General features: G+C 33.9%; 1 pseudogene; it reads right to left on the bottom strand.

Annotated features, from left to right (window-relative positions):
- Window positions 1-9,337: 9,337 nt before the first annotated feature.
- LOC126975919 (uncharacterized) lies at window positions 9,338-10,051 on the bottom strand (annotated as a pseudogene).
- Between the last annotated feature and the right edge of the window lie 4,444 nt (window positions 10,052-14,495).

Genomic DNA, 14,495 nt, shown 5'->3' on the forward strand with positions numbered 1-14,495 from the left:
AATCAAGAAAAATTTTTGATTAATGGCGTTGACATGTGCGTAAAGTTAGTTCGTTCTAGAGAAAATTTCAATCTCATGGCTTCATCAACTGACCATAAATTTAAAGTGTCTATTACAGATGCAACTCTTATTATTCGAAGAGCACGAATCAACCCAACTGTGCTACTTGCACATCAAAAAGTTTTATCATCTACTACAGCAAAATATCCAATCACGCGAGCAGAAGTCAAAGTTTTAACTATACCATCAGGCATTCAGGGGAAAACCCTTGATAACATATTCCTTGGTCAAATACCCAAAAGGTGTATAGTCGGTTTTGTGAATAATGCATCCTTTAATGGTAGTCTCACAAAAAACCCATTCAATTTCGAAAATTATGATATTAATACATTTTGTTTATACATAGATGGACAACAGATACCTTCAAAAGCCTTACAGCCATCGTTTGACAATAATATTTTTACTACGGTCTATCATACGTTATTCTCAGGAACAGGTATACATTTCCTAAATGAAGGCAATGGAGTATCAAGAGAGCAATATGCCAAAGGGTTTTGCTTGCTAGCCTTCGACTTAACACCCGATTTATCAGCAAATTCTTCAAGTCATTGGAATCTTATAAAACATGGTAGTGTAAGATTAGAAGTTCGTTTTGAATCAGCTCTTACACAAACAATTAACTGTATTGTTTATGCGGAATTCGATAATGTTATTGAAATTGATAAAAATCGTAATATTTCTGTAGATTACAGCAGTTAGAATATAATAATTAATGTTTGAATCGTTTGTATCCTTGTGTATTTTTTATGTTGATTAAATACTAGATTACCTTATAAATTTATATAATAAAAATATGTATATAAAATGATATTTTGTTTTATTATGGTGAAACATAATGGCACTTAAATGATAAGTTCAATTATTGATAGTTTAATGGAGTCAACATTTCCAGATTGTACTAATGACTACGTAAGTATGTAGGTACAAAGTTCGTTTTCAATCAGCTTTTATATTATAATAAAATTGATGAAAATATAATTTCATCAAATGTTCATAGATTTATATTTGAATCGCTTGTAATGATATTTTGTTTTATTGTAACCATATAAGTTTTAAATACATGAATAAGATACATTAAAGCCTTATTTATTGAGTGCTTATGTTATTATGATCCACATAACTATTCAATCATCGCAACTGACAAGACCCTGTTCTCAACTAATATGAATACAATCGAGATACAGAATTATTTGAACAAAATCGAACCCAGTATTAAAAATAATGTTTACGCGGCAAACCGATTGCCGATATATGTTGTAACGCCCTGTTATATTGTCAGCAATTTAGATAGTGATAATAAGCCAGGCACTCACTGGGTTGCAATACACATTGATGAGCAGGGTATTGGACAATACTTCGATTCATATGGTCGTCCACCTCAGGGATTCCAGCTGATGTTTTTACAAAGGAATTGCAGAATGTATAACTACAATACTGCAAGAGTACAGAATGAATATACCGCAGTGTGTGGCGAGTACTGCATAATGTATCTATACTTTAAGTTTAATAAGAAGAGTTTGAATGATTTCATCAAATATTTTGAAAATGATACAATCTGCAATGATGTTTTATTATATACTTTATTTAAATCATGTTTTAAAAATAAATAATAAATACAGAAACTGTCTTTTTAATCGTAGTAACGAATGTGGTAGAGGTAATTAGTAAATTACCTGTATCACGTTCATGGAAATTTAGACATTGAGTCGCTCACCAATCATTAGCTAAATGACCAGTGATTATTAATGATTATGGATCTGTTTAATTTAAAAAGCTAACTTTGAAACTATAAGAGATATCGAAAAACGGATCAGCGCAATCACTCGGAAATACATCAAAACCCCCAGTTTGACACCAAACTTCTTTTTTTTTTTTTTAGTAGGCATCACGAGCAAGTGAGCCAGAATCGAGGAGCCAGAACCGGCGAATCCCTACTACTGTGAGCCAGAACCGGCGAATCCCTACTACTAATTACTATGTCTCAAGATGAAGAGCGCAATTGTAGTGCCACTCAGAATTTTTAGAATATTTCAAGAATATTGAGTGGCACTACATTTTATTAGGCAGGTAGTATCAATTACCATCAACCCACTCGTCTCGTCCCATATTGTCATAAAAATACAAATATAGCAACCAACCAATTTACATACCAACTAAGCCATTAGTTCGAGTGACGCATGATTCGTAAATCTTGGTATATTTGTTCAAATCTTGGGTTTTAGGTTAAGAATCTACTATAGAGTTGTTCTACTCAACACTCATAATTGCATATAAGAAAATTTACTTAATAGAATATTAAATTTGATAATGCGTCATTCGGACGGTTGGTTATTTGGTATGAGCGCCTGGGCGTATCCCTAGAGGCGAGCGTCCAAGTCACATAACATCCATAACTTTCGGTAAAACGAATTTTGTACAAACCACTATTTGTTCATTTACTTTTTCAAATAGATACATAAGTGACTGTAAGAAATTTTAACACCATACCACACGATGAAGAACGAATTGCGCTCCTTCGCAGTGCGGTTCGAGGCGGCAGTTTCTTCCACGAATGTGTTTTCGTGTGTTTATATGGGCTCAACATTTTTTAGCCTTTAAAAAGCGCATACACCCACTTAATAGACCGGCAACACATCGAGAATATAAGCAGCGATGCCTATCACCTACCAAAAGACAATTCGTACGTTCTTTGTCCTTGTTGTATTCCATTTACAAAATTTAAACTTTTATCATCGCGGAACTTTAACACACGATACATTTAGTTTTCTAGTCTAGAGTTTCTCGCCACCTCCGCAGTTCTACCGCGACCATGATTCATGTGAATGGATTGAATCGGCATCAAATTAATAAAATATTTGTCGTGAGTAACCGTCATAAAAATTGCAATATTACAAAAGTTACTTTAAAATAACACAAATTTAGGACTGCTGAAGTTATACCACGCATCTTCTACGAGCCGTCGTTTGCGTTTGCTGTTTTTTCAACAGTTGCGAGGCACAACCTACATTTTGCAAGCAGTTATGCTCAGTTGGTTTCTCGTTCCGGTAAGAGTCTACTCATGAATTATCGTAGTACCATGGAAGCTATCCGTAGACAGTAGGACCGGCTCGGACGGAGTTGAATTGGTGGCTACTGAGTATTAAAATTTAAAAGAACTGGTCTTTATGAATAGAACACTCTATTTAACCGACTTCAAAAAACGAGGAGGTTCTCATTTCTCATTTGACTGTATTTTTTTATGTTTGTTACCTCATAACTTTCCACTCGTTGATGCTTCCCGTGTGGTCCCATTATAATATGGTCCAGATCTGACATCCATGATAAAAACATAAGTCTTAAATTTGCAATATATTGCGAAGTGATCAATATTCTGACATAAGAATACAAACCCACGCTGCGGAGGAGAATAAAAATTAAAAAATAAGTTTACGCTACTTTATTGGAATACCTAATAAAAATGAAAATATTGTTCTTGGGGCGAGATTCAAGCTATTGTCTATGCATGGCTCTTATAGAGACGAGGAAACATAAAAGAGCTTTGTTTGAATGAGAAATTTCTTTGTGTTTCCTAGTAAGCGTGGTTAAATTATGTTAATTTTACGAATAATATGAATCAGTAACGGTTTGTTATGAAAACGTTAAATACGGTGAAAATCTTACAAAATTTACCGTCAACTAAATCAATACTCGTATCCATTATATAAAACTTATGAAATAAATAAAATTAACTTGAAGTTCATAATAAAATGTTCAAGGTTAAATATCACACTCAGGGCGTAAAAATGCGCTAGCTAATTATCTATCACTTTGGTTGGCAATGCTCTTGTGATTCTTTATATTCTATATATTCTTTAATTGTTAATTTTTAAATAAGGCGATTTTTATAACTTTCTTGAATTAAAAAGGTGTTAGGCGTGTGATATTATTTGGAATTTTATTTAAGAACTGCACACTGAGACAAACAATTTGTATTTTGCCAGTCTTGTTTTTCTTAATAGCGATTTTATTTTTATTTCTTTAATTGATGATATGTTATATCGTTATTATATTATCTTTTTATAGCATTCCTTCTATTATAAACTTTACTTTTAGTTTTTAGATTACAGCTATATGGTTCGGATCTGGTTTCATGTAGCCTTTAAACAAATAAACGTTTTAATAGTAAGTTGGTAATTTAACGTTTCCATGTTACATGGTTCATACATTGTGAGTCGTAAAACTTGCTACTATATTATGATCATGAATGTACTGTCAAGAGTAGAGGCGACTAACGAGCAACTGATATTATAGTTCTGCCACATGAAATGCGGCTCCACATTGAGATGTTATTGCAGCTATATGACGAATTGCTGAATCTAATCAAGACATCGACTCGGTGTTATGCGACTCTTGCTAGTCACAGTGTAATTGTAGCGAAGTTGTGTAGGAAAATGATACTCTGGATGCGAGACGGTGGTGAGCGAATAATTACACACCAGTCGTTGTGGTCTAACTAGCAACAGGCGGATCGTGCGTAGCCGCATGTTCGGGGCTGTTTCTGTAGTGATTTGTGTATAAAATCGTGAGCGTGCGTAGAAAAACATAATGAAATGAAATGAAATGAAATATATCTTTACTGCACACCACAAAATAATGCAACATAACAAAAATCGAGACTACAAAAAGCAATAGGCGGCCTTATTGCTTAAGAGCGATTTTTACCAGGCAACCTGTTATAGTTGAAAAGATAACAGAAGGTTATCGATATGCATATAATTTAAACATACAGTAAATAATTCCAAGAAAAGAACTAGTATTGAATTTGTCACAGTAATAAATAATAATTATGGAGCATTGTTTTGAAAGATTGGAGAGTTTGAGCCTTTCTGATTTCAGAGGGAAGAGAATTCCATAGGTTAACAGCTTGCACAGCAAATGAATTGTTGAAAAAGGAAGTTTTATGAACAGGTGTACAAAGCATGAGATTATGGACAGACCGAAGATATAGTTGGTGAGAACTTAATGCTCAAAATTTTTCCTTGAGATATATAGGAGTTTTAGGATCAAATAGGACACGATAGAGATGTATAAGTATATGGAAATTTCTACGCAAGCGGATAGGGAGCCATTTGAGCTTTTTGCGAAATTCAGACACGTGGTCATACTTACGTAGTCCAAATATAAAACGAATACACATGTTCTGCAATCGTTCAAGCTTATTCAACTGGAGTTCAGTTAAATCGACATATGAAATGTTAGCGTAGTCAAGAATGGACAGGAGAAGGGATTGAGCGAGTAAAGTTTTCGTGGGAATAGGAAGAAAATTTTGGAGTTTTTTTAATGAGTGAGAGGCAGCATAGAGCTTCCTACTAACTTCTTTTAATTGATGGTGCCAAGACAAATTCCGATCAATGAATACGCCCAAGCTCTTAACAGAGCAGATAAAAGGAATAAGAGTTCCACCTACAAAAATGGGAGGTAGATTACCCCACTCAATTTTATGGGTTAGTTGTGAGCTACCAACAATAATACATTGAGTTTTCGACGGATTCACTTTTAGACCATGGGCAGTACTCCATTCCACGATTGTAGTTAAGTCTTTGTTAGTGTTTTTAATCGCTAAAGGCAGTCCATCGAGAGAAGATTGTGAGTATATCTGGAGATCGTCTGCATACATATGATACCAGGAAGTTAAATTTTTAGTTATAGAGTTGATAAAAATTGCAAAAAGAAGAGGAGACTGTACACCGCCTTGTGGAACTCCAGCGGAAGGGTTAGACCAGGTTGAAGTGTTATCATCAATCTTAGTCCTTTGCCGACGCCCACATAAATAGCTTCGAAACCACCCTATCACTGTTGGAGATACGTTAATGGAACTCAACATGCTCAGCAAAATATTAAAGTCAACAGTGCAGAAGGCATTACTGAAGTCGAGTAGTATAAGTATTGTGAGCTGTTGCTTATCCATGCCAGATCGGATATCATCGGTAATTTTTATAAGTGCAGTGATTGTACTATGTCCTGGACGAAAACCAGATTGGAGAGGGTTAAGAACACTGTGCTTATTAATAAATATAGAGAATTGTTGATGGACTAAGCGTTCAAGAACCTTGGAAAGAAAAGGTAGTATAGATATGGGGCAATAGTCAGAAAGATTATGTGGTTTAGAAATTTTTGGTATTGGAATAACATTAGCGTCTTTCCAGGCTACAGGAAATTGGCCAGACGTTATAGAAAAATTAAGAATATGAGAGATTGTAGGATATCTATGATAGGAAGGATCATATTACGACTAATGCAATCACTACCAACGGCCTTAGATGTAACAGACAAAATGTTTTTTTAACGTCAGAATCAGTGAAGGGAGAGAAGTTGAACGGTGAAAAATCAGGGGTTGGGATTAAGGAAAGGGATTTAAGCGTTTGAGCTTAAGTGTTATTGTCAAGAAAAGATGAATTTTGAGAGAAATGTTGATTAATTTGTTCAATATTTAGATTATTGGAAACTGTTTGTCGTTGCTTCCCAACTCCAGCGTTTTTAGGAATTTCAAAACTTTACTGGTTTCGCCGTTCTCAACAGACGAGTAGATATGGCGTCGCTGCGCGTCCCTGCACATTGTATTGCAACGATTCCTTAATATTATATCCTTTTCCCGGTTAAGATCAGAGTTATTCTGCCTATAAATAGATTTAGCTCGATTTTTAGAAGTTTGCAGTTTTTTAATATCAGTAAGCCAAGGATCAGGTAAATGCTTTATCTTCACGGGTTTAACTGGCGCATGCTTATCATACAGCTGTATTAGCAAAGAATTAAAAATATCAACTATATCATTGATACTATTAGAATTAAAAATCACATCCCAATCAATAGTTTGTGCGTCTATAGAAAGACGTTGCATATCCATCCCGGAAAAATTCCGCTGCATCAGTATTTGGGGTTTACGTTTAGGGGGGCGTACTTTATAGGAGAGAAAAATGAGATCATGGAAGGAAAAAGCATCCACAGAGCATTGCCCATGCGAGTTTACATACTCGGGCTTAGAGACTATGATGAGGTCAAGAAGAGACGGAGTGGAGTGAGGAAAGAAGTGGGTGGCTTGTAAGAGGAAGGATATGGAGATTATAGGAATCAGTAACGGACAAAAGCTTTTTTGAACGATGGTCATCTTTAAGAAGACAGGTATTAAAATCACCCATCAAAATCAAGTGATCATATAGTGGTACAAATTTCTCGAGGATATGATCAAAGGAAGAGAAATAATCGACATTAAGTGAATGACTGTAGAATACTCCAAGAAGGATTTTTGTATGTGAGAGGATAGCTTCAACAAGAAGATACTCAACTTAATTCTGTGACAAGGAATCACTAGAAGAACTTATGATTGAAAACGGAAGGTGAGATCGAAGATAGATTGCAACGCCGCCACCAACTCTACCCACACGGTCGTTGCGAAGGAGGTGGTAGCCTGGAAGGTAGTACGAGGAAGAAGGGAGGCTAGGCTTAAGCCATGACTCAGAAATAAGTACGGCATGAACATTGCTAGAATCAAACGACGCCTGAAGGTCAAGATAATGTGCAGGAATGCTTTGTGCATTGAGGTGAACTATATTAAAGTTTTTCTGTGTGTCGGGAAAGTGATTACTGAGAGCAACGTCAATAGGAATATAAGATACACTTTGAAAACTTTCTTCACCACTAGAACCAGAAGAGACTATAGACTGAAAATCATCAAGGCTAGAGTTATGCGACATTTTGATCTTGATAATATTTAAAAATTATCTACTGTATATTACTACTTATACTATTACACAAAAAATAATCCCATATAAAATAATATCCAAAAGTATACCTGCAACGAGTATCCTAAACTAAAAAATAATATACAAAAAGAATTAAATTAAATGATTAACGAACCCACCCGCCAGTTGCAAGGAGAGATTAATTCACTTCTTAAAACAAACAATAATTAAAAAATTAAAAGATAAAGTAAAAACAATAAAAAATTAAAAAGTAACTTTTTTTTCCTTTTAGCAAAAAGAAACAATTTATCTCAAAACCCTCAAAAAACATAGGTAGGTATAAAATAGATAACTTAGAGGACTAAAAACAAAGTGACTAAAGACAAAAAATGACTATAATAAAAATGAAGTACATATACAAATTAAAAGAATAAAAATAATATAAACTATATCTATAAAGCTGTTTTGAGATAGACTTGTAATTTTCACGTAAATTATTATAAAAATGAAATAAAGATTGCGCGCCTCCATCTGAGTACTCCATTTTTATGCTGTACAAATTTTGTTTACGGTGAAAACATGATGCAGAAATTAAAAACATAATATTTTTAATATCTTGACCCATATTAAGGGTGAGAAAAATAAATAATAAAATTATAAGTGGCGCTATCTTACAGCTTCAATAACTTAGCTTACTAATCATGTAATTCGAAAATCTAATTCTAATAATCTATAAATGCAAGCGCAGTGATTGACAAAAGCCTTGTATCCAAAGCAGTTATTTAGTCTGCAGCTGGTATGTCAAATGTCACAGCTGTCATTAGATGACAGTTGTCACGTACATCTGCCAGTCACACAAGACACTGCAGTCTACACAAATAACAATGGTAATTTAATTGGTACCTATTATATAGCAACTACAGTTTTCATTTTCTAGTATCAACAACGGAATTTGATTTATTACACTAAAACTACAGTTTATTAAATATGTTATACACAGGAGAGAAATAGCATAGGCAATATAAATCTGATAATTATGTAGTATGACATTTATACTGTGTAACAATTGAGAATGTTTGAAATATAAGCTGCATTTAGTAATATCAAATTATCAGATTTTATGGAAAGTTGTTTATTTAAAATGTTTAATAAATAGGATTTAATAGTATTATGATGTCCGATTTTATTTTTTTGGTATTAAAAAACAGAACAGGAGGTAAATGAATACTGCAGGCTTGTTACCAAACTATTAAACTTTAACACAAATGTTACAATGCACCACGCATTACAAGTTAGGTATATGCATTCTTTATATATTATCTTAATTATCAACACAGGATGGTAATGAAATTTTGTAATAAGTTATAAATACTAAATAAAAATAGTTTAATTCATATACATAACATAAATATTCATACTAGAATAGCTTAGGCTTTATGGTAGTGACATAGGTAATTAGAAGTTACAAAAAGCTTACAGTTAACTAAACCTATGAATTGTACAAGTTATTTAAAGGTTACATTACCTTAAAATACTTACAGATTAATGATACCTATTACTTATTTTTGACCGTTCTCTTGGACCTGGAGGTGAGACTGGCAGTACCCTGAGTCCAGAGGCTTAGATGTCTGTGGTATGCTGTGTAGGTCAGCTTTCCACTCAGCTCGGTGATGTGAACCATCTGGGGCTATAATATGGATGCATCCATCCCTTGTCCAGCACTTGTTTATGCCGAATCTCTGCCTTGCCTCCATAAATAAGTTATGACGTCTCTTTGTTAAAAACTCTGACACAGTCAAGCCGCTGCCCTTAAATCCAGTTTTGGAGAACCAAACCTTATCCCGCAATGCTACATCCGCAAACTTTACCACTATAGGGCGAGGTTTATTTTTGGAAGGACGTCCTAAGCGTTGGGATGACTTGATGGAAGCAACAGAGAATCCAGTTACACCAAGATATTCCCCTACTACTTTTCAAACACGCGAAGTAACATCTTCCGACTTATCTTCGCTGACTCCGTGCACTAGTAGCATTTTGCGCCTTCTACGCATCTCCAGACGATCAACCTCTATACCAAGGAACTCCCCCTGTCTCTGCAAAGTATTCATGGCAGAGAGCACAAAGGTCCTGAAGCTGTTAAACTCTGCAGCCAAGGATGTGTTTGTAATGGGTCCATTATCTAGGCCCTGCTGGAACTCGCTCATCTTCTGTTCGAACATTTCAGCCATGGCGTTGAGCGAGTCTTTTAATGCATCCATGATGACCGGTGATACGTAGTGATCGGAACAAAGGGATATTAAAGAAGTGAACTTAATTGACTTTCACTAGGAGAATAGGTACTGTCTGGTGGGTACTATTTATCACATTTATCACACTTAACACTGAATCTACTAAAATAATGGTATAAAATTACTATTTTTAAATTTTAAGATTATTGAAAATACGGAGCTCTTTAAAAACAGTGTTAACTTTTTTCACACCTACCCTCGAATGATTAATTATTAATTATTATATTAATTATATATTAATAATTATATAATTATGATATGAAAAATAAAAATAAGTTATGGTGAAACAATAGACAGACATACCTGAGTTTGGAGGAAGATGGTCTGCAACTGGGGGCCCCCGCTAATCCTCTAGGAACTTCTGGTGTTAAAGTGTGTGTTACTGTGTTCGCTCGGCGTTTGGTGAATTAGTTGCGTTACACGGAGTACTTTGATGCGGTACGATTAGGCCGTTGACCACTGATGAATGAATATGCGTGCAAACTGTACCGTTGCTAGGTGAAAATTGGTTATTAACCGGCGCGAGAGTCAATTGGCATTAGAATAGCCAATCATATACCAATGCGTCTACTGTCTATAGGTATCTTTCTTTTTCTATAGGAATTATCTGCACTGTAGTTTGCCTTAGCAAAAATAGAAAAAAAAAATTGCGGCGCAACCATTCTCCCCAGCTTGAAAGTCCTGAGGATTTCAAAACTATTGTTGATACTAAAAGGACCAATTTATCAATATGTACTTGTTTGCAGAGATAGCGCCTAAGACAATGAAGAAATCTGTATTCTTAGTAATGGTGATATAATGCTAGTTCCTAATTATTAATGTTCCATTAAATTCGTGGGTAAATTCATCAAAGTTGCAGATTTTGTCACAACTCCAACGAACACTTATATTTGAAATTAAGGTGATATAAAAAGTAACGGGCTCTAATTGCAGTGCTCAACTATCCAGAAGACTCGTACGTGAATTCGCTGAAAGTTAAAATTGAGTCATTTTGTGAACACGCGACCGTTGACTTTAATTTGTCCTAATAACACTACCGGTAAAAAAATTAAAAACTATTTTTTACGTCGTGCTAGATATTATGATGTGAGGCAAAAATAAAAATAAAAATATATGTGTAAACATTAAATAGAAATAATTTTATTTATATCATACATAATATTTTTATATCATATTTTGCTTTTCTTATTTTTTACTTAAATTATTTAAATCAATATACAACACACACAACTCAAATAAGGCAAAATAAAATTTTATTACTTGAATTTGAATAAAGACGCATTATTCGTAAGACTTTTAGTTTTAAGGATACAATGGCCAAGTATAGGAAATAGAAATGTAGATTTTCCTTAATTTATTTATTTAAGTAGCAACATATGAGTATATATCATATTAACAATCAGTTTTCGAGTTACAATAATGCTACTTACATTAACTAAACCTAATGTTACAGTATTAAACTTAGATACAAACGTCTGTACTAGGATAATAATACAGAATTTAAAAAAAACGGGTTGCACTTCGGGAGTGCCGGCAGAAGTGAAAATCATTAACGTTGTGGATTTTTTAATATTGTGGAATATTGATGGAATAATTTCGCACGAATTACTTTATTTATCAGCATAACAGTACTAGCATTTATGTGGTTAAATGCAATACTCATTGATTGCGCAACGCTCACAAAAATGATAATTTATATCACATAAAAAATTAACACGTCAGAACTATTTAGAAATTTTAACATTAAAAATTTTATCTCTCAGAAAAATCAACTTTCCAATCATAATTTCTAGGACTCTTTCACCATCATCGCCTTCATCACCAACCTCTATAACTGATACAATAGGTTTATGGTAGCTGAAGTACGAAACAAAATAATAAAATAAAAAAAATAACATAACAATAATTACCAAAGTAATACAAATATATCTATCACCTCAAGGAGATCTTCCCTAATGACAAAGCTTAAAAACCAAATAATTCAACTGTAAAAATATTTCATGCCTGAGATTCGATCCCTCGAACTCGTGATCTTCTGCTTCGCAATTATAATGATTCAAACATTGGTCCAATGACCGTGTAATTACTAAGTTGAAATGGCCAAATTGTAATTAGTTTGAAGTCTTACGAATTTTCTATCAGGCCACATGCACAGAAAAGTGCTCAACGCCATTTAAGAACTTTTGACTTCAAAAATTATAACGTACGTGATAAAATCCATTTCAAGGGCACAGTCGCAGACAATGCTCTTTTTTTGATGTATTTAGAGTGATTTTTTGTAAAAACATCTTTCAACAAATCCTGTGGCAGTTCATTTATGACAGTGTGCACTAGCCAGCGGTTTTCTCGCTTTCCATAATAGCTTAAAAGTTTGGGGATAACTAATTTGGCTTTCTTTGACAAACGAGTTCAGTATGTATGTTTCCTTTTTATTTCATAATCATTGTCTTTATAGTTTTCAGTCACAATTACCACTTTAATTGGTAGAATTTGGGATAATTGGATCAATATTTAAAGATAGAAGGAAGGATTAATATTTGGAATAACTTTTCATAATTTTTTGCACAGTATTTTATAGTTAGGATATTTGTGGTAGTGAAAAATCTGACATTTGACGTATTTATTCGGCGCTGTAATGTTTCGGAATTATATTACGATTAATGCTGAGCTAATAAGGCTGCGTGGACTCACAACAATGACGAAGTAGAAATGTATAGAAAATAATTGTGTGCCAACTAAATGAGAAGTATGGCTTAGATCGGCCTTTGATAAACGTCCATTATCGTAAACTTTGAGTGTTCCACCTGAAACTTGCACACCCCTATATTTAACAAGTTGTAACAAGTTGCCTTTTATTTTATTTTCGCGTGCAAGTATTTAGTACTTAAATTATATCGTGATGCGAAGTTCAAATAACAAAAACAATTCGTGATTTTTATTTGCGTTTCAAATTGTATTCTATCATGTTTGTGAAACGTTATAAACAATACTTGGTATATAAAAATATCTGACAGTAAAAACTATGCTTTTCTGAATTCTGTACCTGAAATTGATGTTTTGTGAGATATAAATATACATATATCTTAGGTTATAAAGGTAAATACAGAAAATATTCTTAGTCGTTAATTATTTTAAGCCTTTTTTTATAGGACAAATGAGCGTACGGGTCACCTGGTGATAACCGCCGCCCACATTCTCTTGCAACACGAAGTTGTACGCGCTTTTTTGAAGGTACCCATGTCGTATCGTCCCGGAAACACTGCACAAGGAAGTTCATTCCACAGCTTTGTAGTACGTGGAAGAAGTGGAAGAAATCTCCTTGAAAACCGCACTGTGGAGGCCATTTTGCAATTGACTCAATACGAATCTGCCTTTGTTAATCTTAATTTTAGTTATTTTTCATGCCAGACTGGGCAAGGGCTTCCCCGCTTTTCTTGACTGTTGAACTGGTGCGGCGTATTCCTTCAAAAGCAATTATTACGGTAGTAAACCAAAACTCGAGAGTTGAACAAACATACCAAGATTTTGCGTCATTCGGACGGTTGGCACTCGCTCAGAGCACAGGGTCGTATCCCGAGAGTCGCGTGTTTGAATCCCACATCGTACGTAAGTTTTGGTAAAAAAAATAATTTGTTCCAAAAGAGCTACTTTAAAATCGATGATTGTTTTAATGATAAGAATATTACTATTTTTATTTAAAAAAAAGATAAAGTGCTAAAGAATTTTCTTGAAATCTTCTTGCAATAGTTTTGAATTGAATTGTATAATTATTTTGTTATAATGACGTATAGTATGACGTTATTACACTACTCCAGCTCTCGCTAGGTCTTTTTGTTCTCCTACCCCGTTCCATATGTGATATATATCACTCTATTCTTTATTCCTGCTACATCAAGTATTCATTCACTACAGAGGAAGATAAACATAAGAAAGACCTATCTGCTTTATTTCCGAGAGCGCCCTGAGTTTTTGTTTGTTTTTCGATCTATATCTAATATACGGTGAGTTGCTATTGTTTTAAAACAATTATATTTTATGAGACATCATGGACATGTAGTATTTGTTAGTATAAAATAAGAATTGAAATAGGGTCTATTCAAATCAAATAATGACTTTGAACTGTTGTTTCCTTTGTCTGTTTTACTGCTTATTTAGTTTGGAATATCTTTACTTTACTAAGAAAATTATCATACATTATAGTTCAGCAGTAATTTTGTCGAAATACAAGAAACAAGTAATCTCGCATTTCAAGGTCAAGGATTTCTGTCGGCGCAAGTAATTTTCAACAATTATTTTATAACTCCTCGTTCTATGATGTACACGTATATAGGTTTTTCTTGAACAGAACACGTAGATTATCACTACATATTAATACAAAGAATAAAAATATTCGGATTTATGTCGTGAATATCCTACCTTACTCAATATT

The sequence above is a fragment of the Leptidea sinapis genome, chromosome 38 (genome assembly GCF_905404315.1).
Source record: "Leptidea sinapis chromosome 38, ilLepSina1.1, whole genome shotgun sequence".
Taxonomy (NCBI): domain Eukaryota; kingdom Metazoa; phylum Arthropoda; class Insecta; order Lepidoptera; family Pieridae; genus Leptidea; species Leptidea sinapis.